General features: G+C 38.7%; 1 non-coding gene and 1 pseudogene across 1 annotated transcript; one reads left to right on the forward strand and one right to left on the reverse strand.

The window, feature by feature from the left end:
• The first annotated feature begins 8,996 nt into the window (after window positions 1-8,996).
• Window positions 8,997-9,749, forward strand: LOC109268184 (60S ribosomal protein L17-like; annotated as a pseudogene).
• A 4,649-nt stretch (window positions 9,750-14,398) lies between these two features.
• Window positions 14,399-14,500, reverse strand: LOC128773161 (U6 spliceosomal RNA). Its single transcript, XR_008417442.1, has one exon. It is a non-coding gene; the product is annotated as a U6 spliceosomal RNA (small nuclear RNA).
• Between the last annotated feature and the right edge of the window lie 11,504 nt (window positions 14,501-26,004).

Raw genomic sequence — 26,004 nt, forward strand, 5'->3', positions numbered from 1 at the left:
ATATATCACTTACAGATTTGGGTATATATTGTGTATCTAGCAACTTCTGCATTTGTTCTAAAACCATTAAAGCTAGAACAACAAATTTAAATTTGAAGTTTGATAATATATAAGTAGTAAAGTCATTATCTGAACAGATCTAAAATATATCCTTTTAAATTTTATTTTATTTACTAAAAAATATTTTTTTAATGTTTATTTATTTATTTAGAGAGAGATAGAGCTCAAGCATGGGAGGGGCAGAGACAGAGAGTCACAGAACTGAAGCAGGCTACAGGCTCTGAGCTGTCAGTACAGAGCCCGATGCGGGGCTTGAACTCATAGACTGCAAGATTATGACCTGAGCTGAACTCAGACCTTTAAACTACTGAGCCACCCAGGTGCCCCTAAAATATATCCTTTTTAGGAAAAATGTTTATTTTGAGAGAAAGAGCATGAGCCAGGGAGGGGCAGAGAGAGGGAATTTCAAGCGGGCATGCTGCAATCAGTGCAGAGCCCAACCCAGGGGCTTAATTTCATGAACCATGGGATCATGACCTGAACCAAAATCAAGAGTCAGACACTTAACTGACTGAGCCACCCAGGCACCCCAATATATCCTTTCCCTTAATGATTGTTTCTTTTGACTCATTAATTACAGATGATTATGATAATATCAGTATTGTGGCCATTAATGAAATCAACTGTCTCCTTTCTACCCATTTGGCTGTGTGTAACATTTTTAAGCCTATTTTTGTTATTACCACAACTCAGACTGGTTGTATCCTGAAAATGAAAACATGAAAAATGAAAATATAACAAGTAATTGACCAAATAGAGGTGTGCTTCTCTGAAATTTCTTTTTTTTTTTTTTTAACATTTATTTATTTTTAAGAGACAGAGCACGAGCAGGGTGGTGGGGGGTGGGGAGCAGAGACAGAGGGAGACACAGAATCCAAAGCAGGCTCCAGGCTCTGTGCTGTCAGCACAAAATCAGATGCTCAACCACCTGAGCCATCCAGGTGCCCATCTGAAATTTCTTTTAAATCTAAATAGAAGTAAGTCTTTTATTTTATTTATTTTATTTATTATTTTAAAAAATTTTTATTTTTGAGAGACAAAGACAGAGCACGAGCGGGGGAGGGGCAGAGAGAGAGAGAGAGAGAGAGAGAGAGAGAAAATCTGAAGCTGGCTCCAGGCTCTGAGCTGTCAGTGCAGAGCCCGATGCAGGGCTCAAACTCACAAACTGTGAGATCATGACCTGAGCCCAAGTCGGACACTTAACCGACTGAGCCACTCAGGCGCCCCTATTAAATCCATTTTAAACTGAGTGTACATATACTTTGAAGAATAACTTAAGTAATTAAGTATTTTTAAAAAACATCCTTAGTTTTCAGTGTTTTAAATAAAGCATGTCACAGAAATAAGGTTATTAGTAGGTTAGAATATATCAACTCAAGTACTTAAGATTCAACTTACTGCTACCTGGGCATTCCACAGAAGCTCTCTAAAGTTTAGATGTCTCTGCTTCCACAGAATCAAGTATACACTTTGAGAATGTTAAATGCTATTAACTTCATCTCCCCCACCCAACCCAACTAATATTCCTGAAACTATTTTAACAAATCCTCTTGTCTGTCAACATGTCTCACATTCCATCTGTTGGTTTAAGAGTCAGCTCAAATCCCTTAAGTCCTTTCTGGCCCACAATCTTTTGTTTTGTTTTTTTCCAAAAAACCTAAAATGTGGATTTTCACCATTCCCTGGCAGTTAAATCACATTCTGTCTTGTTATATTTCTTCTCTTGCATTTGTTATACCAGTTAACTGGCACTGAGCAAATCATAATACATCCTTTGGTCTCAAGTTATGAGTTAAGTGATTTCTGGGGTTCTCTACCTTGAAGAAGATAGTCACTGCATTCATAAGTTGTCTCTAAAACCTGTCATCACTGTGAGGCCTGAAAATACTTGTTAGAGACAGAGCATGCTGTTTTGGCGAGATTTGACAGAAGTCGAGAGACCTGGCTTCAAGTCTTGTCTCTGCCCCTGACTCAGAATGTGACTACTGCCTGTCTGTACATTGATTTTTGTTTTTGTGAAATGAGTGCAAGTTGAGTAGTCTAGTTGTTAGATAAGTTACTTTGAGGAAGCTCTTGAAGTGAACAATGAAGTTATTTGCAACTTTAGCTTCTTGGGCAGGTTTTCTAGAACATAAATGCCACGTGAATGGAGACCATTGTGAAGTTAGTCATGTTGACAGTGAATCGTGGGTGTCATTAGGCACCAGCTTGGGTCCTCAATCTGTCGAGATGGAGAAGCAGGAAAAGGAAAAGGCTGTTCTGCCTTTGCTATCCTATACTTTCTGACATTCACATCCTTCACAGCAGAACCAGATTTTATGTTCTCCATCTTTTTCTTGACAGCCATGTGCTTCAGGACAAGCTGAGACTCTCCTCACTTACTAGGGGTGAGTTTTGGTTCTTAAGACACATGATAATCCAAACCAGTGATTGACATGGTCAATGAACATGTCCAACTTGAGCCAGTGAGGACATGGTGGCTTCTCGTAAGGTCTCTGCTTAAAAATGAGGACTCAAGGGTATGTCTCATTTTTCTGGAGTTTGCCATTTTCTGGATGTGATGCCTAGAATGTTGTGACCATCTCACATCCTGAGGATGAAGTGAACAAAGAGGAGGACAGAGCCAAGAGAATCAGAAAAGCAAAGCTTGAGCTTTGACAGAACACTCCCTATCTCTGAACATCTTGTTATTTGAGATAATTTTCCTTATTCCCTAGCCGTTTTCACTTACTTATAACTAAAGTATCAACATGGCTGTCACCTTTCTGGACTCTGTGAACAATGGTGTCTTGATTTGGGTTAACTTAGCTCAATTCCATGTCATCATCAGATTGCTAACCTCAAGCCATGGTTTACTTTTCTCACTGTGACAGCCCAAGTTCAGGAAAAAGAGTTAATCTTCATGTATGTGGTTGAAAGCAATTGATGGGTTAAGTCAGACATGTACTCCAAACAGGCTTGGTAGTGAGAAGTTAAGTGAGTATAGTTTTCTGTTTTGGGGGGGCTATTTTTTTATTCCTCATATTTTATTACATTAATATTAGAATCTTGTAAGCATTAGAGATGAAATCCTAGAAGCTAAAAATAGTGTGTTGAGTGTAAGTATAGCTAACCATTTCGTGTTAACTCAGGCTTTGAGCCTAAAATAGCCTTGTTTAGCTTGTAAGATCCTCTTTGGATTTTGTTTAGTGAGCAAATTCCTATGTATCATTTTTGATAGTAACTTGAATTTTCTACTGAGAATGGGAATAATATAAGTTTGAAGATGGTAAGAAGGAATCGTTTTGCCATTCTGTCCCCTTTGAAGAGGAGGAAGAAAAGGATGGGTGAGTAAAGGGTGACATTTGTTTATGTCTTCTGGAATGTTTCTCTCTTTTCTAAGTTTCTTGTTTGTGTTTTGTCAAGATTAAATGACAATGTATGTGCAAATGCCAGTCATAACCTAGCACATGCAAACAGCTTGATATGGAATATTTCTTAATGTTTATGAAAGGGGATTCCAGTCAAATAACCCTACTGCTTACTAGACTATAACTTGCATTGTAGCCTGAAGTGTTTATTTCGCAAAACCGTCGAGAATGCAATTACTTTTTTTGATGTTTGAGCTGTCAGTGCATGCTTTGAAGTACCTCATTGTTGAAGGAACCAGATGCCTTGCTAACTTTGAGTTATATGCATGCTGCATGTAAACATTTTTAGTTGTGTTCAGTGTTTATGTGTGAGTTCAAGTTGTTAAATGGCTCCAGCCTTCAGGCTGATTTTTAATCTGGAGATATGTAAATTTCATAAAGTGATGTTACTTACTCTTACCTTTGGATATGAGCTTACAGAGAAATTATAGTATACAGAGACAGGATAATATGATGAGTTTTTTAAAGAGCTGTTTTTTATTTTGAGGTTATATCCTCCTTCTTAATGTTTTAAAATTAAAAATGCTAGATTTTAAAAAATGGCCTTACCTTACTAAAGTTAAGAGTTGACAGTCTCTTGTGAGTATCCCAAATTTGGAGAGTTTTACTGGACCATAAAGTTTTGAAGTCTGGGAACCACTTATCTTGTCCAAGATGAGTAAACTGAAGTTTCTTCCCTAGACGGCTCATGAAAGGCAAATAGAAAATAAAAATTCAGGTCTCCTCACAAGTGATTTCTTCTTTCTTCACAAATTTTTCCCTGAGTGGGGTTATTGGAAGCCATGCCATGTTATACAACTGTAAGCTTAAATGTTCTGTTCATATCGTTACATCGAACCCAGGTCTGACCTGGGCGCCTAGGTGGCTCAGTCAGTTAAGTATCTGATTCTTGATTTTTGTTCATGTTATGATCTCATGGTTTGTGAGTTTGAGGCCCACATTGGGCTCTGTGCTGATAGCATGGAGCCTGCTTGGAATTCTCTCTCTCTCTCTCTCTCTCTCTCTCTCTCTCTCTGCCCCTCCCCTGTGTGCACATGCACACTCACTCTCACTCTCTCAAAATGAACTTAGCCTCCTGTGTTAAGAAAAAAAAGAAAGAAAGAAAGAAAGAAAGAAAGAAAGAAAGAAAGAAAGAAAGAATCCAAGTCTGATCAAACAGGGCTGTTGGCTCATAGATCTGTCAGGTGACAGTTTATATTACTGTGCAATTTATGCCTGCAGCAGTCTCATTTTTGTGTGTCTCTGTTTTAAATTGGAATCATGGAGGAGAATAATTGCCTCTGAATTTTAGCTTTATCAATAACATTTCCACTTGTTAATATAGACGCATAAGAGGGGCGCCTGGGTGGCTCAGTCGGTGAAGCGGTCGACTTCGGCTCAGGTCATGATCTCGCAGTCCGTGAGTTCAAGCCCCGCGTCGGGCTCTGTGCTGACAGCTCAGAGCCTGGAGCCTGTTTCAGATTCTGTATCTCCCTCTCTCTGACCCTCCCCCATTCATGCTTTGTCTCTCTCTGTCTCAAAAATAAATAAGCGTTAAAAAAAAAAAATTAAAAAAAAAATATAGACGCATAAGATTAAATCTATACTGGTGCTAAGGAATAGAAAGACCAGTTGGGTACACTGCGGTTTTGACAACTTATTTTTTTCTGGTTGAAGCATCATTATAAAATATAGTATCAAGGAGAAATACTGAGGTTAAGTTCATGTCAGTCGTATTCATGTCTTGGCACTACAGTAGCTCACTAAATGTTTGCTCAGTGTATTTATTTAGCTGTTTACCCCTGACCTGGAGTAGACAATCAAAGAAAACTCTGGTGGTGCCAGTTATCCAACTTTGTGCAGAATAATTTTTATTAGAATGTTTTCCGTTTTATTTCACTAATACACTGTCCCCTGATCCCCATGGATTTACCTTATCTCTCCTGAGAGGTACTGTGAAGAACATTTTAGTCACATGTGTCCTGCGGTAGAGCTTCCAAAGGGCTTTCACAAACGTCTCTTTGACTCACAACCACCTTAAGAAGTAGGTAGGGCAAGTATTATTATTATTTTAACAATAAAGAAATGGAAACTCCAGCCAATAGATCTGATTCAGGTTTGCAAACCATTAAGTAGTGGATTTAAGGCTTGAACCTAGGTTGACTTACTTTAATAGAGTTCAGTGTTTCTAGATTATCTTTAGATCACTAGTCCCACAAGAGGTTTCATGGAGTCTCGTGGTAAAATGGGTTTGTATATGCTGTTCCTATGGATGCTCGTAGCACAGTCCCTGTACCAACAAGACCAGTTTACCTTTGTTCATTGTGATATTTCCCTTTATAATAAAACCTTTGTTTGCGAGGATAATTTGTTCCAGAAATATGCTTGTAATCCAAAGCACTTGTGTATCAAAGCGAATTTCCCTGTGAGAAATAATGGAAACTCGGGTGCTTCATTCCACAACCCCAAAATATTCATATAAAAACGATTACAATATTGTAATGCAGTACAAAATAATAAAATACAAAATATAAAGAAAAATAAATTAATCTGCACTTACCTTTGAAAACCTTCATGGCTGGTGTAAGGGAGACAGAGAGGAAGGTTATTATATAGGACAACTTTCACTATCACTAATGGAATCACTGCTATCTATTGGCTCAATGGAATGTTTTGTGCATGGGGGCCATTGTATATGTTTGCTCAGATGTTGACTGTAGCACAGTATTAATAAACTCTTGTCATATACTGTATTTAGTATAGCTGGCAATAAGGCAGAAAAGGAAAGGGTCTGTATCTAAAGGCAGCCTGACCTAGAATGAAGCAAAGCATTCCTGAGCTTACTCTTGTATGGAAAAGCAAAGGACCGTCCATAGGTGCTTTGAAGTGACAAAAACACACTAGTGCGAGTTGTGGGCACTTTCCAGCGTTCTGAAAAATCACTCATTTCTGCCAAACACCTTGGCCTGAGACTGAGCATCTGAGCATGGGAGAGAAAATCACCCACAATCCCACAGTAAGAGAGAGAGACAGAAAGACAGAGGAACCATGGCTCAGTTACGATCATGTGACATCTCGCATCAGGTACTAGTATTGCAAGATATCGCCTGTTTATCAAGTTAAAATTTACTAGAAATGTTTGCTCATCTTTCAGAACATTCACAGAACAAGTTACTCGCAATCCAAGGTTTTACTGTATTTGAACATAGAACCTCTTTTTAAATTAACATTCTTTAAATATCCCAAGACATTAGTATTCCTTCAAGTATACTTTTTGGGTACTTTGGGGGAATGTTAGTATAGTGACTTCTTTCTTTCTTTCTTTCTTTCTTTCTTTCTTTCTTTCTTTCTTTCTTAATGTTTATTTTTGAGAGAGAAAGACAGTGTGAGTGGGGGAGGGGCAGAGAGAGAGAGGGAGACACATAATCCAAAACAGTTTCCAAGCTCTGAGCTGTCAGCACAGAGCCTGACGCAGGTCTCGAACCTGGGAACAGTGAGATCATGACCTAGGCCAAAGACAGACGCTTAATTGAGTAAATCACCCAGGAGCCCCAGTGTAGTAACTTCTATACCATGCTACCCTCATTTTATATGGGGCTTTTTTTTTGGCACCTCATAATCTAAGCTTCCTACTCAATTGTCGAATGCTAGCTTTCTGAAAATATACCAAAATAATCCTACTGATTTAAGCAAAGCTGAGTTTATTCTTTACTGTGGTAAGGACAATCACTTCATTGACAGTCCTATTAGGGTTTTGAAGTAAGGGAGAGCAAAATCAAGTTATGTGAGTTCTTTTTGTGGTCTGATTTAAGGTGGGTTTCTTGATTTGAGGTCTTGTTTGTGGCTGGACAAATTTGGTACTAGGATTTTAAAGTAAATCTTGAAAAGTAAATAGTCACTAAATGCTGCCTGTTCTGAGAAAAGAGTATATACTTTGCTGAGGGGGGACGTTGAATAGTTTAGTGTACAGATAAATGACTTAAAGGAAGTTCTTAAAATGAACAGTAAAGTTCTTTGTAGCTTTAGCTTTCTGGGCAAGTGTCCTAGAATATTAATGCCATTGAATGAAGACAGTCAAATAGTAAAAGTTGTTAATGTTGACAGTAAGCTGTGTAAGTGCAAATAGTTTCGGTTCTCAGTATTGCCATTCTTTGGCCTGAGCTGAAAGATTCATAACAAGGGATGTGATCCCACAGTCTTTACTGCAGATCGTCACTGCTATTTGTGGCATCATGATCATGTATCACGGTTCCCAGATGACTGTTTCAGCATGCACAGTGTTAGTTTTTTCTGTTCTTTTTCTTGATCATTTCTTTAATTTTGTGATGAGACACCAGTTGCATAGCAACATTTAAAACTTGCCATCAGCCATCTGAGCCCCTGTATAACAAATTCTAAGAGAAGGACTATGATCAGAGTTTGTAGAATTCTTTTAAACCCTGAGCCAAGAGTGCCCAAATTAAAATAGAAGGACATTTCATTTCCATTTAGAGTCTGTAGTACCAGATAGGGGATTATTAGCCAAGTTACTGTATTTTGTGATTTTTTTTTTTGTTAGCTTACCAGATCTCTTTAGTAGTATTAAAGATGCCAGAGAGGTCTGCAGTGATATAATCACATCATTTTCCCCTAAAACAGTACATGCTTCCTCTCAAGACACCAATATTATATCTAATGGGCTTTTATTTCAGTTCAATTTCCTGAATCTCTTGGATGAAGATTTCCTTGGTGGAACTTTATAGCCTTAGTGGATTTGTCTAGCTCTCCTTTTCTCTGAACCATAGCACGTAAGCTGTCTCCCTATTTCAAGGCTTCTTGCGAAGTGAAATAGTCTAGCAGAGAATAGACAACAATCCAGAATTCTCTGTGAATCGTTAGGGCTCAGTTTTTAACCCAAGGTCCAATTTTTCTCCTTTCATTAATGTACCTAATTTCCTTTTCTGAGAGGCAAATTGATGAGGCCGAGTGGGTAATATCAGACTACCCTGAGGGCAGGTTGTCCATTTACCATGGTAACAACCCCTGGGCATTTTGCAGTTTGTAGCCAATAGACTTTTGTGTTACAGATCTAATTGTATTACAAAGTCAGTTTTGTGTTACATATGTAGTCTTTGGTGGCCACTTAGTCATCTGTTTTTGGTTAAAGTACCCCTAATGGGGTTGTCAATTAGTTTTTTTATGATTTGGGGCCACTTGAGTAGTCTGGTTCCAGGTGTTAAAATTTAGTGTCAAGACCATTACTTAGGCACATCTAAAGTAAAAGAAATAGTGTGTTTTACCTGTAGCAGTGGGTAAAGTGAGACAGCTTCCAAATATCTACCATGTGTTCCCTAGTTCTTTTCCAAGCTCCATATCTGAGAGTTCAGGTACCAGAGCTAGATCCCACAAAAGGTCCAAATAATAGTTTTGGTGGAGACAAGAGTCTTTTTTTTCTACATATGACATGATAGAGGATTTTAGATTTCTGGCTGTCTATCTGTGTGTTGTTTGCCATCTAAAAATTTGCCTGATACTCTTGCCCTAAGTGGCCTGAAGCGATCTCTGAAAATGGTTCCCTATTCACTGGATCCAGAAAACCCTACTAAAGTAAATCATACAAATCAAGAGGTTCAGATCTTCTTGTTTACTTTAAGAACACATGTGAAACTGCCAGGCCATCAAGGATATGCATGTCCAAAAAACCACCAAGTATCTGAAAGATGTCACTTTGCAGGGGCTATGTGTGCCATTCCTTTGCTACAATGGTGGAGTTGGTAGGTGTGCCCAGGCTGAACAGTGGGGCTTGACACACAGTCGGTGGCCCAAAAAGAGTGCTGAAATTTTGCTGCACATGCTTAAAAATTCAGATGTAGTGCTGAACTTAAGGGTTTAGATATAGATTCTCTGGACATTGAGCACATCCAGGTGAACGAAGCCCTCAAGATGCAATGCAGAACTTAGAGAGTTCGTGGTCGTATTAACCAGTACATGAGCTCTCCCTGCCACAGTAAGATGATCCTGACCAAAAAAGAGCAGATTGTTCCTAAACCAAAAGAGGAGGTTGCACAGAAGAAAAAGATCTCGCAGAAGAAACTGAAGAAACAAAAACTTAAGTCCCAGGAACAAATCCTGCATAAAATAAATGCAAATAAAAGAAAAAAAAGTAAAAAAAAAAAAGCCTAATAAAATGATTGAGTTTACACAGAAGTTACCAGATTTCATTCAAGGAAATGGAACCAAGGGAAACCAAGTGGCTCCTCCCAAAGGGAAATATGTACAATTCCAATGGTTAGTTTGGTTGTATGCTCTACTTGTTCATGAGTCATTTGTCTCTTCCAGAAGGCCAAATCTTTGGGTTTTAAGGTTATCCATACTTTAGGAGGATTCCAAGGTAAGTCTGCTCATACCTGTTGATGGTAAGGTCGGAGGTATTACATGAGTCCCTTGCCATATTTGGTCATGCCTGCTTGCTAGTAGCGTGTGGAGTCTAGAATCAGATGTAATATTCCTAGATGCCCAGATAAGTCAACTACTCATAAGGCAAAAGTTGTTGAACCCCAGTGGAGTCATTAAAGCCAATGAGAATATCTTCAACCATAGAACTTGGAGAGTCTCTGAGAACTTTGCTAAACTAAGTTTCAGAACTCCATTTTTTTCCCTACGTTTCCTAGAAATTGGGGGCAATATGCATAGCAGACTTTCTGAGTAAGTGGTAGGGCTTTACAAAACCCTTTAATAAATAGTCCCAGGGAAACTGGTGCTTTGTTTACTAGAGAGAGAGGGGCTGGAATTCCTCAGGTTGGAGCATGAAATTAGGTAATATTTTTTATACTGTAGGGCTAAAGATCTAGTAAGAAAGGATTTCAGTCTATCCTGAGAATAAGGATAGAACAATGACCAGGGCATATTTAAAACCCATAATAGGGTATACTTGGATGAAATCCATTTGGAGATGTTCAAAGAGGACCTGAATTTGGGGCTTTTGTCCAAGGCCAACCTTTAAAGTTTTACTAAGGTTATGCTGGTGACATGGGACATGCATCAGAGACACCAGCAGCAATCTTAGTAAAGTTTCCACACTGGGATGCTTAAATTTATGTCACATTTATGACTGAATTAAGGGGTGCACAGGTAGCTGGTAAAACATTATTTCTAGGAGTGTCTGTGAGGTTGTTTCTGGAAGAGATTAGCATTTGAATCATTAAACTAAAGATTTGCACTATCAGTTTGGATGGGCAACATCAAGTCAGTTGAGGGCCCGAATAGAATCAAAAGGCTGAGGGAGGCTGAATTTTCTTTACTTTTCCCTATGGACATCAGGATTCCTGGTTTGGGGGCCTTTGGAAGAGGACTGAATTATATCACTGGCTTTCCTATTTCTCCAGCTTGCAGAGAAGATAGCAGATTGCAGGACTTCTTGGTCTTCATAACTATGTGATCCAATTTCTATAATATCTGTGTGTGTGTGTGTGTGTGTGTGTGTGTGTGTGTGTGTGTGTGTGTGTATCTTTCTGTCTGTGTTTATTCTGTTGTGTCCATTTCTCTGGATAACCCTGGCTAATATACCAGTGTTGGTTCAGTACTGTGGCCAATTTTTCCTTGCTGTGGTAAGTAGTTTCGTGTAAACTTTTTACAATATTCCATGATGAGAGTGTCAAGACATTATCCCTATGCAGTTTGCATCCAGATTTCTTCCAGTATTTCTCTTCTCATTCTGGATCTAATTGCTGGAATCTTGTAATAGCCTCACCTCTCCAAAGATTTGGTCTTTTGGGATTTCATGAACACTAGGATTTTAGTAAAGGATGCCTGTCTCGCATCGTGATCAGCCGTGGCATTTTGTTCAGTGTCATGTTATCCCTTTTGTGATAAGTTCCAACCATTATAATGACCAGTACTTTAGGATGTATTAGAGTACTTCAAAGTTCTTTAATTTTCTTATTGATCTTAATTAGATTTTCTGCTGAGATCAAGAATCATACGTGCTATCAGTTTATATATCAATTCTCTTTAAGTAACCAACAGGCTCTGGTGAATATACTGAGGCAAATTTCACCTTCTTGCAGGGGGTCCTATCCTAGAGGGGAAGTGTGAGACCTGTTATAGTGTATCTCTCCTGATAATTTTCTATGTAAGTCCATCAACAAAGAAGTTTAAGTCTGGCTTCTCTAATAAATCAATTTGGAGCATAGATCATTCATGTACAGAGGTTAAACAGTCGCGAGTGTCCTCTTCTCCAGGTAATAGAAGTAGAGCAGCAGTATTTTGAATATAATAATTAACATAAATGTGTGGGAAAAAAATAGCATCTCATAGAAGATAAGCCCACCTGGTGAGAACTGTATATTACTAGTAAGCAGCAAAGATTGTACAGCATGGGACACCATCAAGTTTAAAGGAGACCCTAAAACCAAGTCTGCAGAAGCCTCTCCTAGGTTGGCGGCTGTAGCTGCCGCCCTTACCAGGTCAGTAGGTCTTGCCACCAGGTTAAGAAGAAGATTGTAGTAAGCCTTTGGCCTCTAGTGATTCTCTTGAAATTGAGTCAGAACATTAAAAGCTTGCCCAAACTCCTCTTGTACAAATAGAAAGGTTTATGATAATTAGGAAAAGCCATGGTGAGACACTATTGAAGAGTTCAACTTTGCTGTTGTAGCAACACAAAGACAGCCTTGGGTAATCTGTAAATGAATGAGTGTAGCCATGTTCCAATAATACTTTATTTATAAAACAGGTACTGGATATGGACCTTTTCTTTTACTAAAGGATTTAGTCTTTAATATTTATTATGTTAATAATATTTTTGGAGTTCTTTTAACCATCTGATTTTGTGTTTTGTAAGCATTCTTTTTACATACATATTTTTTCCCTTTTCTTGGATTGATAGAGATTTTTTAAAATTTTGTTTTAAATTTCATCTTCTCCATTGAAAGTGATGGTCTCTATTTTAATTTTTTGTGGTTCTAAAAATTCTAACAAGCATGTTTAATTGAACAAATTCAAAATTTAATCACTGTTTTTGCTCATCACCCAAATTATATACTATTATTTTTTATTTTACTTGTCTATATTTAACCCCACATTTCAGTACAGTTGTTGCTGCATTATACAGTTAATAGTAGCTTAGATTTTCTTATGGACTTTCTGCTTATTTTGCTCACCATTGATTTTTGCATCACAAATCAATTTTGGGGGGAGTCCATTTTACTTCTTCCTGGAGTAGGTCTTGTGAGTTTTAGAAGTCAGTTACACTAATTTCTTTAGGGTAATCTTTGCCTCTAGCTGTATTTAAGACCTTCCCTTCATTGTTCTGTAATGTTTAGTTGTGAATCTCTTTAAGCTTTTTTAGGACTCATCGGGATCCTTGAATCTGAGAATTTGTGCCTTTTATCAGTGTTGGAAAATTTTCAGCTATTATGTTTTTGAACATTGCCTCATTCCTATATTATTTATTTGTTTCTTCTGGTAGTCTTAGTAGAGATGTGTTAAACATTCTCCCTCTGTTCTCAATATCTATTACATTTCTTTTTATATTTTTCGTCTATTATTCTTTCCTTCATCCTGAGTAATTTCTTCAAAATTATCTTTGATAATAATTCTTTCTTCAGCCACGTCTAATCTTCTCTTTTATCTCATTATTGAGTTTCCAAATCCAATGATATGTTTTAAATTTCTAGACACTCTACTTATGAAATACGCCTGTTCATACTTTAAGTACTATCTTTTTATATTTAAATGTAGTCAGTAAATTATTTCCAGTCACTGTGAGTCTGAAATGGTTGTGTTCTGTTTGAGTGTTAGTCACGTATGCTGATTTTTTTTCTCTTGTACCTAAGGGATTTTTTGTCTTAATTTCATATTTGCTTTATCTGTGAATTCTTGGGAGCCAGACTTCAGGGTAGACTAGGATTTGCATTTATTTCTGCCAGTCACTTGGGAGTGTTTTTTTTTTTTTTTAATGTTTATTTATTTTTGAGAGAGAGAGAGAGCAAGATGGGGAGGGGCAGAGAGAGAGGGAGACACACAGTCTGAAGTAGGCTCCAGGCTCTGAACTGTCAGCACAGAGCCCAATGCCTGGGCTCAAACTCATGACCTGAGCCAAAGTTGGACAGCGAGATCATGACCTGAGCCAAAGTTGGACGCTTAACCAACTGAGCCACCCAGGTGCCTCATTGGGAATGTTTTTTGTTTTTTATTTTTTTATGAAATTTATTGTCAAATTTGTTTCCATACAACACCCAGTGCTCATCCCAACAGGTGCCCTCAATACTCATCACTCACTCACCCCTGCCTTCCACCACCCATAAACCCTCAGTTTGTTCTCAGTTTTTAGGAGTCTCTTATGTTTTTGCTCCCTCCCTCTCTAACCATTTTTTTCTTCTTCCCCTCCCCCATGGTCTTCTCTTAAGTTTCTCAGGATCCACATAGGAGTGAAAACATATGGTATCTGTCCTTCTCTGTATGACTTATTTCACTTAGCAAATACTCTCCAGTTCCATCCACGTTGCTACAAAAGGCCATATTTCATTCTTTCTCATTGCCACGTAGTATTCCATTGTGTATATAAACCACAATTTCTTTATCCATTCATCAGTTGATGGATATTTAGGCTCTTTCCATAATTTAGCTATTGAGAGTGCTGCTATAAACATTGGGGTACAAGTGCCCCTATGCATCAGTACTCCTGTATCCCTTGGGTAAATTCCTAGCAGTGCTACTGCTGGGTCATAGGGTAGGTCTATTTTTAATTTTTTGAGGAACCTCCACACTGTTTTCCAGAGCAGCTGCCCCAGTTTGCATTCCCACCAACAGTGCAAGAGGGTTCCCATTTCTCCACATCCTCTCCATCATCTATAGTCTCCTGTTTTGTTCATTTTAGCCACTCTGACTGGCATAAGGTGATACCTGAGTGTGGTTTTGATTTGTATTTCCCTGATGAGGAGTGACGTTGAGCATCTTTTCATGTGCCTGTTGGCCATCTGGATGTCTTCTTTGCATGTCATCCTTGCGCAGGGTCCATGCTAATCTTCTGTGTATTGTTCCAATTTTAGTGTATGTGCTGCTGAAGTGAGTACATCCGGATGTCTTCTTTAGAGAAGTATCTATTCAGGTTTTCTGCCCATTTCTTCACTGGATTATTTGTTTTTCGGATGTGGAGTTTGGTGAGCTCTTTATAAATTTTGGATACTAGCCCTGTGTCTGATATGTCATTTGCAAATATCTTTTCCCATTCTGTCGGTTGCCTTTTAGTTTTTTGATTGTTTCCTTTGCTGTGCAGAAGCTTTTATCTTCATGAGGTCCCAATAGTTCATTTTTGCTTTTGTTTCCCTTGCCTTTGGGGATGTGTCAAGTAAGAAATTGCTATGGCTAAGGTCAGAGAGGTTTTTCCCTGCTTTCTCTTCTGGGGTTTTGATGGTTTCCTGTCTCATATTTAGGTCCTTTATCCATTTTGAGTTTCTTTTTGTAAATGATGTAAGAAAGTGGTCTAGTTTCATCCTTCTGCATGTTGCTGTCCAGTTCTCCCAGCACCATTTGTTAAAGAGACTGTCTTTTTTCCATTGGATGTTCTTTCCTGCTTTGTCAAAGATGAGTTGGCCATACTTTTGTGGGTCTAGTTCTGGGGTTTCTATTCTATTCCATTGGTCTATGTGTCTGTTTTTGTGCCAATACCATGCTGTCTTGATGATGACAGCTTTGTAGTAGAGGCTAAAGTCTGCGATTGTGATGCCTCCTGCTTTGGTCTTCTTCTTCAAAATTACTTTGGCTATTCGGGGCCTTTTGTGGTTCCATACAAATTTTAGGATTGCTTGTTCTAGCTTTGAGAAGAATGCTGGTGCAATTTTGATTGGGATTGCATTGAATGTGTACATAGCTTTGGGTAGTATTGACATTTTAACAATATTTATTCTTCCAATCCATGAGCACGGAATGTTTTTCCATTTCCTTATATCTTCTTCAATTTCCTTCATAAGCTTTCTATAGTTTTCAGCATACAGATCTTTTACATCTTTGGTCAGGTTTATTCCTAGGTATTTTATGATTCTTGGTGCAATTGTTAATGGGATCAGTTTCTTTATTTGTCTTTCTGTTGCTTCATTGTTAGTGTATAAGAATGCAACTGATTTCTGTACATTGATTTTGTATCCTGCGACTTTGCTGAATTCATGTATCAGTTCTAGCAGAATTTTGGTGGAATCTATCGGGTTTTCCATGTATAGTATCATGTCATCTGCAAAAAGTGAAAGCTTGAGTTTGTCTTTGCCAATTTTGTTGCCTTTGATTTCCTTTTATTGTCTGATTGCTGATGCTAGCACTTCCAACACTATGTTAAACAACAGCCATGAGAGTGGACATCCCTGTCATGTTCCTGATCTCAGGGGGAAAGCTTTCAGTTTTTCCCCATTGAGGATGATATTAGCTGTGGGCTTTTCATAAATGGCTTTTATGATGTTTAAGTATGTTCCTTCTATCCCGACTTTCTCGAGGGTTTTCATTAAGAAACGATGCTGAATTTTGTCAAATGCTTTTTCTGCATCGATTGACAGGATCATATGGTTCTTATCTTTTCTTTTATTAATGTGATGTATCACATTGATTGATTTTTGAATGTTGAACCAGCCCTGCAGCCCAGGAATGAATCCCACTTGGTCATGGTGAATAATTCTTTTTATATGCTGTTGAATTCGATTTGCTAGTATCTTATTGAGAATTTTTGCATCCATATTCATCAGGGATATTGGCCTGTAGTTCTCTTTTTTACTGGGTCTCTGTCTGGTTTAGGAATCAAAGTAATGCTGGCTTCATAGAATGAGTCTGGAAGTTTTCCTTCCCTTTCTATTTTTTGGAATAGCTTGAGAAGGATAGGTATTATCTCTGCTTTAAATGTCTGGTAGAATTCCCCTGGGAAGCCATCTGGTCCTGGACTCTTATTTGTTGGGAGATTTTTGATAACTGATTCAATCTCTTCGCTGGTTATGGGTCTGTTCAAGCTTTCTATTTCTTCCTGTTTGAGTTTTGGAAGTGTGTGGGTGTTTAGGAATTTGTCCATTTCTTCCAGGTTGTCCAGTTTTTTGGCATATAATTTTTCATAGTATTCCCTGATAATTGCTTGTATTTCTGAGGGATTGGTTGTAATAATTCCATTTTCATTCATGATTTTATCTTTTTGGGTCATCTCCCTTTTCTTTTTGAGAAGCCTGGCTAGAGGTTTATCCATTTTGTTTATTTTTCAAAAAACCAACTCTTGGTTTCATTGATCTCCTCTACAGTTTTTTTAGATACTATATTGTTTATTTCTGCTCTGATCTTTATTATTTCTCTTCTTCTGCCAGATTTGGGTGTCTTTGCTGTTCTGCTTCTATTGCCTTTAGGTGTGCTGTTAGATTTTGTGTTTGGGATTTTTCTTGTTTCTTGAGATAGGCCTGGATTGCAATGTATTTTCCTCTCAGGACTGCCTTCACTGCATCCAAAGCATTTGGATTGTTGTATTTTCATTTTCATTTGTTTCCATATATTGTTTAATTTCTTCTCTAATTGCCTGGTTGACCCATTCATTCTTTAGTAGGGTGTTCTTTAACCTCCATGCTTTTGGAGGTTTTCCAGATTTTTCTTGTGGTTGATTTCAAGCTTCATAGCATTGTGGTCAGAAAGTATGCATGGTGTGATCTCAATTCTTGTATACTTATGAAGGGCTCTTTTGTGACCCAGTATGTGATCTATCTTGGAGAAGGTTCCATGTGCACTCGAGAAGAAAGTATATTCTGTTGCTTTGGCATGCAGAGTTCTAAATATGTCTATCAAGTCCATCTGATCCAGTGTATCATTCAGGGCCCTTGTTTCTTTATTGATCCTGTGTCTAGAGGATCTATCCAATGTTGTAAGTGGAGTATTAAAGTCCCCTGCAATTACCACATTCTTATCAATAAGGTTGCTTATGTTTGTGATTAATTGTTTTATATACTTGGGGGCTCCTGTATTTGGCGCATAGACATTTATAATTGTTAGCTCTTCCTGATGGATAGACCCTGTAATTATTATATAATGCCCTTCTTCATCTCTTGTTACAGCCTTTAAGTTGAAGTCTAGTTTGTCTGATATAAGTATGGCTACTCCAGCTTTCTTTTGACTTCTAGTAGCATGATAGATAGTTCTCCATCCCCTCACTTTCAATCTGAAGGTGTCCTCAGGTCTAAAATGAGTCTCTTGTAGACAGCAAATAGATGGGTCTTGTTTTTTTTTTTTTTTTATCCATTCTGATACCCTATGTCTTTTGGTTGGAGCATTTAGTCCATTTACCTTCAGTGTTATTATTGAAAGATATGGGTTTAGAGTCATTGTGATCTGTAGGTTTCATGCTTGCAGTGATGTCTCTGGTACTTTGTCTGACAGGATCCCCCTTAGGATCTCTTGTAGGGCTGGTTTAGTGGTGATGAATCCCTTCAGTTTTTGTTTGGGAAGACCTTTATCTCTCCTATTCTGAATGACAGACTTGCTGGATAAAGGATTCTAGGCTGCATATTTTTCTGTTCATCACATTGAAGATTTCCTGCCATTCCTTTCTGGCCTGCCAAGTTTCAATAGACAGATCTGTCATGAGTCTTATCTGTCTCCCTTTATATGTTAGAGCATGTTTATCCCTAGCTGCTTCCAGAATTCTCTCTTTATCCTTGTATTTTCCCAGTTTCACTATGATACGTCATGCAGAAGATCGATTCAAGTTACGTCTGAGGGGAGTTCTCTGTGCCTCTTGGATTTCAATGCCTTTTTCCTTCCACAGGTCAGGGAAGTTCTCAGCTATGATTTCCTCAGGTACACCTTCAGCTCCTTTCCCTCTCTCTTCCTCCTCTGGAATCCCAGTTATGCGTACATTATTTCCCTTAATCATGTCACTTAGTTCTCTAATTCTCCCCTCATACTCCTGGATTTTTTTTATCTCTCTTTTTCTCAGCTTCTTCTTTTTCCATAATTTTATCTTCTAGTTTACCTATTCTCTCATCTGCCTCTTCAACCCGAGCTGTGGTCGCCTCCATTTTATTTTGCAGCTCATTTATAGCATTTTTTAGCTCCTCCTGGCTGTTCGTTAGTCCTTTGATCTCTGTAGTAATAGATTCTCTGCTGTCCTCTATACTTTTTTCAAGCCCAGCGACTAATTTTATGACTATTATTTTAAATTCATTTTCTGCTATATTGCTTAAATCGTTTTTGATCAGTTCATTAGCTGTCGCTACTTCCTGGAGTTTCTTTTGAGGAGAATTCCTCCGTTTCATCATTTTGGAGAGTCTCTGGGGTGGCGTGGAACTGCAAGGCTCTTCCTCTGTGCTGTCTGGAGTAACTTGAGTTGGTAAACAGGGCCACAGTCAGATCTGATGTGTGCCCCCAGCCTGCTGTTGGGGGCCACAGTCAGACTGGTGTGTACCTTATCTTCCCCTCTCCCAGGGGCAGGACTCACTTGGAGTGGTGTGGCCTCTGTCTGGGCTACTTGCACACTGCCAGGCTTGTGGTGCTGCTTCAGTGGGATCTGGCGTATTAGCTGGGGTGGATCCGCAAGGTGCACAGGGGCAGGAGGGGTAGGCTCAGCTCTCTTTGCCTTCGGTGGTCCGCTTCAGGAGGGGCCCTGCAGCACCGGGAGGGAGGCAGACCCGCCAGAGGGATGGATCCACAGACGCACAGTGTTGGGTGTTTGCGCGGTTCAAACAAGTTCCGTGGCGGGAACTGGCTCCCTTTGGGATTTTGGCTGGAGGATGGGCGAGGGAGCCGGTGATTCCCACCGCCTTTGTTCCCTGCCAAGCTGAGTTCTGTCCTCCAGGGCTCAACAACTCTCTCTCCCGCTCTCCGAGCAGAGCTGATGGCGTATAACATTCCAGATGTTAAGTCCCACTGGCTGTCAGAACACACTCCGTCCAGCCCCTCCACTTTTGCAAGCCAGACTCGGGGGCTCTGCCTTGCCTGGTGGGCTGGCTGCCCCTCCGCCGCCCCAGCTCCCTCCCGCCAGTCCGTGTAGCGCGCATTGCCCCTCCACCCTTCCTACCCTCTTCTGTGGGCCTCTCGTCTACGCTTGGCTCCGGAGAGTCTGTTCTGCTAGTCTTCTGGTGATTATTGGGGTAAATTAGGCAGATGTAGGTGGAATCTAAGTGATCAGCAGGATGTGGTGAGACCAGCATCCTCCTTCGCCGCCATCTTCTAGAATCCGGGAATGTTTTAAATTAAATTCGCACCTTGGAGTTTTTCACACCCAAGGACGCTACAGATTTTGTTTGTGCATGCAGGGCCAGCTTTTGGAGAAACTCCCAGAAGAATCTTTCCTTCTCCCAGAGCTAAGGTAAAATAGGCATATTTCCTTCCTATCTGCTTCTGTGTTCATCTTATTTTCGAGGGAGTTTTGGGTTTCATCTCATCTCCTCTCATCTCACCTGTCATGTTAGGTCCCACGTTTTCTTTTCTTTTTTCCAGTGTTCTTATTTGCATAAAGACCAAAAAGCTGGAATCCACTAGCATCGATCATCAGAAGCATCAGTGGTAACTGTTAGCTCTTACACTTAGCTATCTCACTTAATTTACGTTCTTGCTTCATTTTTGCTTGTGTAGTGTTTCTTCATAGTGCCCAACCATGATTGTAAAGAGATTAAAAAAACAAAACAAACATTTTATCCAGAACTTTTCAGCATCTGTCCCAGGAGTTTTTCTTAAGTTATCCAGCCTCCTAAGTTATTTTGCCTGAAACAGAAGTACTCTCCTGTTCTTTTTTGTATTTTTACAATACACTTAAAAAGATCTCTTTACATTACTTTAACAGTGTTTTGAGAAAATCAGATATTAACAAAAACTTTTTATTGTGGAAGATCTTTTAGCTGTGACATTGGGGACTTCTTTGTACTGAAGAATGGGGTGGTGATGTCACATAGAATTGAGTTTAAATTTATAGCTGCATCCTGAAATTAAGTGTGATGCTTTTGTTCCTTTTCTTGTCAAATATTTTCATTAAATCAGTTGACTTTGACAGATGAGTGTATGTATCTAAGAGTATGTTCCTGTGTCATTTCATTCATTTAAGCTGTTGTAACTGATAGCTTCAATTGATAAATTTTGCTTATTTGAATGAAACTTTAAAATGAAAGAAAGTAGATATCATGAAGTTATAAATGTTGAAACTTTTACTCCTAGATATGCTTTCTGTAGTGTTAGCTTTTTATTAAATTTATAAAGGCCAGAGAGTGACCCTTTCATGTAGTGGAAGAGAAGTCAAGAGAAAATACTTGAGAGTTACTGTCTTAAGACCTTATTTAGATAAAAATCAGTTTTGTAACAAAGGACAAAATAATTAATTAACCTGGTAAAGATAAATTTTCTTTTACCTTGAAAAAGGCACATTTGTAATTAGTTTTATGCCTGAGGTACAATTGACTCAACAACAAAGTCTCAATATGGTAAAATGCAAACCTCATTTATTTGGGTAGAAATGAATAGAAGAAAAGGTTCTGAACTTGTGTCCTGGGCTTCATAGGGTTTGAGATCTCCTTAAATTGTGTACAGTCTTACATATATATATTTAGATTTGTGACTTTTCCTGGGCCCAGCCCTACTTGGCTTTCACATCCCCTTTGGCGAGGTACATTTGTGCAGTACACAAACTCTGTAACTGTATATGGTGGTTAGATTTCCCAAAGGCTTGCATCCCATAGTTTGAGAGATTGAAAAGGCTAAATGAAACCTGATTTCACATGTTGAGCAACACTTGTCTTACGGTGTTGGGATTTAAAAACTTAAAAAGTCATCCTCCTCAGGTATGTTAAATGTGGAGGTATTAAGAGTAAACTCTCTCAGACTTTATTTTTCATGTTAACATTTCTTTTTCATTTATACCTAAATCCTTTGTATATGTGTTTACCACACCTGGTAGGGGCTATTCATTCCAAGAGAAGTGGCTGTCTTGCAGATCTTCAAAACCTTGCTCGATTTCTTTTGTCTTTTTTAAAAAAATTTTTAGACGTTTATTCATTTTTGAGAGACAGAGCACAAGCAGGGGTGGGACAGAGAGAGAGGGAGACACAGAATCCGAAGCAGGATCCAGGCTCTGAGCTGTCAGCACAGAGCCCAACGTGGGGATCGAACTCACAAACCATCAGATCATGACCTGAGCCAAAGTCGGATGCTTAACCAAGGCGCCCCAAAACCTTGCTGGATTTCTTAAAGACTGGGCTTAAAATACATGCTTGGTTGTTGACTGTTTTTTCAGCTGACTTTTCAGACTGGCAAGGAACTTGGGTACTGGTTCACTATAATTTTGTTTCACAATTCCTAATTTTTCTTTTTAAGGAAAGTAGCTAATAGATCTTTTAAAGAAAACACATGAACATTACCAAAAGAAAGAAAACAGGAGAAGAGAGCAACTAAAGTTCAGTGTGCCAAATATAAAGTGATACAATTGGCATAAATTGTTAGGCAGCTGCTTTGTAAAAAAATTGTTTTTAGTATCAGTAGGGCCGAATGTATTTTTTTTCTGAAACATTTTAAGATTTAATTAAAATAGTCCAATATACTGAAAAACGTACTACAATCACCTCTTTCAGCCAACATACACTGTCTTTATTTAATTATTAAAGCAAATATGGCAAAATGATAACCATGTCTGTACATATAAACATGTCTGAGTAAAATATACATTGTCACAATTATTACTTTTCTTTGTTAGCTATTGCCTTTGTTACACCAGGCTCAATCATTACCCTTGAGTCAATTAACAAGAGCTCCTGATTATCCGCTCGCAGGCAAAGACCAGATTTCTTTAACCAATACTCAATCTGCTGAGAGTATATTTTTCCAACAAAAATGCAATCACGATGTGTGCCTCCTTATGCCTGTAACCTCACTTGGTCTAGAACTGTTACCTATTTCCTCCCCTGACCCTGACTTTCCAATGTCACAAACCGGCTGTGGAACACCTGTGTCCTGTCTTGTGTGTTTCCACAAGGTGCCATTTAACTTGTGACTCTATCCCCTATATTCTCCATGATAAGCTGGAAGCTACTTGCCAGCCACGTGCTTCACGTTGTACCACACTGGGCATGTAATCCTTGTGAGCAGCCATTGCCAGTGATGCCAGTCTTGAATGTTGTAACGGACTGACCTCTTCACTGCAAATGCATTTTTTTTTTCCATTAGCCACTCACTAGTAATGGTTGTGGTATCCATTGACCAGTTTTGTCTACAACAGTTTGCTTTTGGGGGGTTTACAGCATAGTGATTTTTTAATACCTCCGTTCTTTTTTATTTCTTAGATAGCATTCTTTCATAAAGAGTTTTCCTGCCTCAACTGGGGTATAGACAACAAATGTGTCAGGATCCATGGTTAGTACTTTACCTTTGATTATCAATTGTCATAGCAGGGTTTTAGTGTAATGGTAAACCCCTCCGTGGACAAATGAGCTCCCCTTCTCTCTTCCTTTTACTCTCCTCATATACTGTGGTTCCAAAGATTTTTTAAAAATATTCATTTGCCTTTATTAGGCCTCTTGGTGCCAAAATCATTCTCATTTGGTGGCTGGTCATCCCCTTCGTCTTGCTTCAGTAGATGATGTGCTGGCATTGGTCTTTCTGGAACAACAAGATATCCCAGCTTGTTTTGTAAATTGCCTGCCTTACACCTAAAATGATCCAGTTCTTCAAGAGGCCCTGGTTCTGTTTACTGGGCTGGTTTTAGAAATCAAGATGTAGATGGAAGGTATGGCTGTGGCACATGGGCTTCATAGGTTCTAGAACTTTTAGGGTACAGAAAGTAGTAAAAAGTACAAATAAAATTATGAGCATATATTACTATTTTCAACTATAATTTAAGTTGACAATATTTTTATTAATGTCTTGTATTTTATTTTGGTAACTTTTTTCCCTTTAAACTGAAACTTGTGGTTTCTAATATTAGCAGAGTACTTGTCTGCTTTATCGAGAATATATTACATAGTTTGAAAAATCATGTACCATTGTTTTGTTTTATTTTGTTTTGTTTTGTTTTTTAACTGGAATAATGATAGTTTATTGTAGATTGTTTAGATTGTATTCCAGTCTGAATTTTTTTTTAATTTTATTTTTTTAATTTACATCTGAATTAGTTCGCATATAGTGCAACAATGATTTCAGGAGTAGATTCCATAATGCCCCTTACCCATTTAGCCCATCCCCATTCCCACAACCCTCTGTTGTTCTCCATATTTAAGAGTCTGTGATGTTTTGTCCCCCTCCCTGTTTTTATATTATTTTTGTTTCCCTTCCCTTATGTTCATCTGTCCTGTGTCTTAAAGTCCTCATATGAGTGAAGTCATATGATATTTGTCTTTCTCTGACTAATTTCACTTAGCATAATACCCTCTAGTTCCATCCACGTAGTTGCAGATGGCAAGATTTCATTCTTTCTGATTGCCGAATAATACTCCATTGTATATATATATACCACATCTTATTTATCCATTCATCCATCAATGGACATTTGGGCTCTTTCCATACTTTGGCTATTGTTGATAGTGCTGCCGTAAACATTGGGTGCATGTGTCCCTTCGAAACAGCATACCTGTATCCCTTGGATAAATACCTAGTAGTGCAATTGCTGGGTAGTAGTTCTATTTTTTTTTTAAGTTTTTTAACGTTTATTCATCGTTGAGAGACAGAGAGACAGAGCACAAGCGGGAGAGGGGCAGAGAGAGAAGGAGACACAGAATCTGAAGCAGGCTCCAGGCTCTGAGCTGTCCTCACCGAGCCTGATGTGGGGCTCGAACTCACCAACCTTGAGATTATGACCTGAGTGGAAGTCAGATGCTTTACTGACTGAGCCACCCAGGCGCTCCTATTTTTAATTTTTTGAGAAACCTCCATACTGTTTTCCAGAGTGGCTGCACCAGCTTGCATTCCCACCAGCAGTGCAAAAGACATCCTCTTTCTCCACATCCTCACCAATATCTGTTGTTGCCTGAGTTGTTACTGTTAGCCATTCTGACAGGTGTGAGGTGATATCTCATTGTGGTTTTGATTTGTATTTCCCTGATGAGTGATATTGAGCATTTTTTCATATGTTGGTTGGCCATCTGAATGTCTTCTTTGGAGAAGTGTCTATTCATGTCTTTTGCCCATTTCTTCACTGGATTCTTTGTTTTTTGGGTGTTGAAATAGAGAAGTTCTTTATAGATTTTGGATACTAACCTTTATCTGATATGTCGTTTGCAAATATCTTCTCCCATTCTGTCGGTTGCCTTTTAGTTTTGCTGATTGTTTCCTTCGCTGTGCAGAAGCATTTTATTTTGATGAGGTCCCAGTGGTTCATTTTTGCTTTTGTTTCCCTTGCCTCTGGAGACGTGTTGAGTAGGAAGTTGATGCAGCCAAGATTAAAGAAGTTTTTGCCTGCTGTCTCCTCAAGGATTTTGATGGCTTGCTGTCTTACATTTAGGTCTTTCATCCATTTTGAGTTTATTTTTGTGTATGGTGTGAGAAAGTGGTCTAGGTTCATTTTTCTGCATGTCGCTGTCCAGTTTTCCCAGCACCACTTGCTGAAGAGACTGTCTTTATTCCATTGGATATTCTTTCCTGCTTTGTCAAAGATTAGTTGGCCATACGTTTGTGGGTCCATTTCTGGGTTCTCTATTCTGTTCCACTGATCTGAGTGTCTGTTTTTGTGCCAGTACCATACTGTCTTGATGATTACAGCTTTGTAGTGTAGCTTGAAGCCCGGGATTGTGATGCCTCCGGCTTTGACTTTCTTTTTCAAGATTGCTTTGGCTATTCAGGGTCTTTTCTGGTTCCATACAAATTTTAGGATTATTTGTTCTAGCTCTGTGAAGAATGCTGGTGTTATTTTGATAGGGATTGCATTGAATATGCAGATTTCTTTGGCTGGTATTGACATTTTAACAATATTTGTTCTTCCTATCCAGGAGCATGGAATCTTTGTCCATTTTTTGTGTGTCTTCTTCAATTTCTTTCATAAGCTTTCTATAGTTTTCAGTGTATAGATTTTTCACCTCTTTGGTTAGATTTATTCCTAGATATTTTATGCTTTTTGGTGAAATTGTAAGTGGGATCAATTCCTTGATTTCTCTTTCTGTTGTTTCATTATTGGTGTATAGGAATGCAACCGATTTCTGTGCATTGATTTTATATCCTGCGACTTTGCTGAATTCATGAGTCAGTTGTAGCAGTTTTTTGGTGGAATCTTTTGGGTTTTCCATATAGAGTATCATGACATCTGTGAAGAGTGAAAGTTTGACCTCCTCCTGGCCGATTTGGATGCCTTTTATTTCTTTGTGTTGTCTGATTGCAGAGGCTAAGACTTCCAATACTATGTTGAATAACAGTGACGAGAGTGGACATCCCTGTCTTGTTCCTGACCTTAGGGGGAAAGCTCTCAGTTTTTCCTAATTGAGGATGATATTAGCATTGGGTCTTTCATATATGGCGTTTATGATCTTGAGGTATGACCCTTCTATCCCTACTTTCTTGAGGGTTTTTATCAAGGATGCTGTATTTTGTCAAATGCTTTCTCTGCATCTATTGAGAGGATCATATGGTTCTTGTCCTTTATTTTATTGATATGATGAATCAC

Source organism: Panthera pardus, unplaced genomic scaffold (assembly GCF_024362965.1).
Source record: "Panthera pardus isolate Hobbes unplaced genomic scaffold, ASM2436296v1 HiC_scaffold_24, whole genome shotgun sequence".
Taxonomy (NCBI): domain Eukaryota; kingdom Metazoa; phylum Chordata; class Mammalia; order Carnivora; family Felidae; genus Panthera; species Panthera pardus.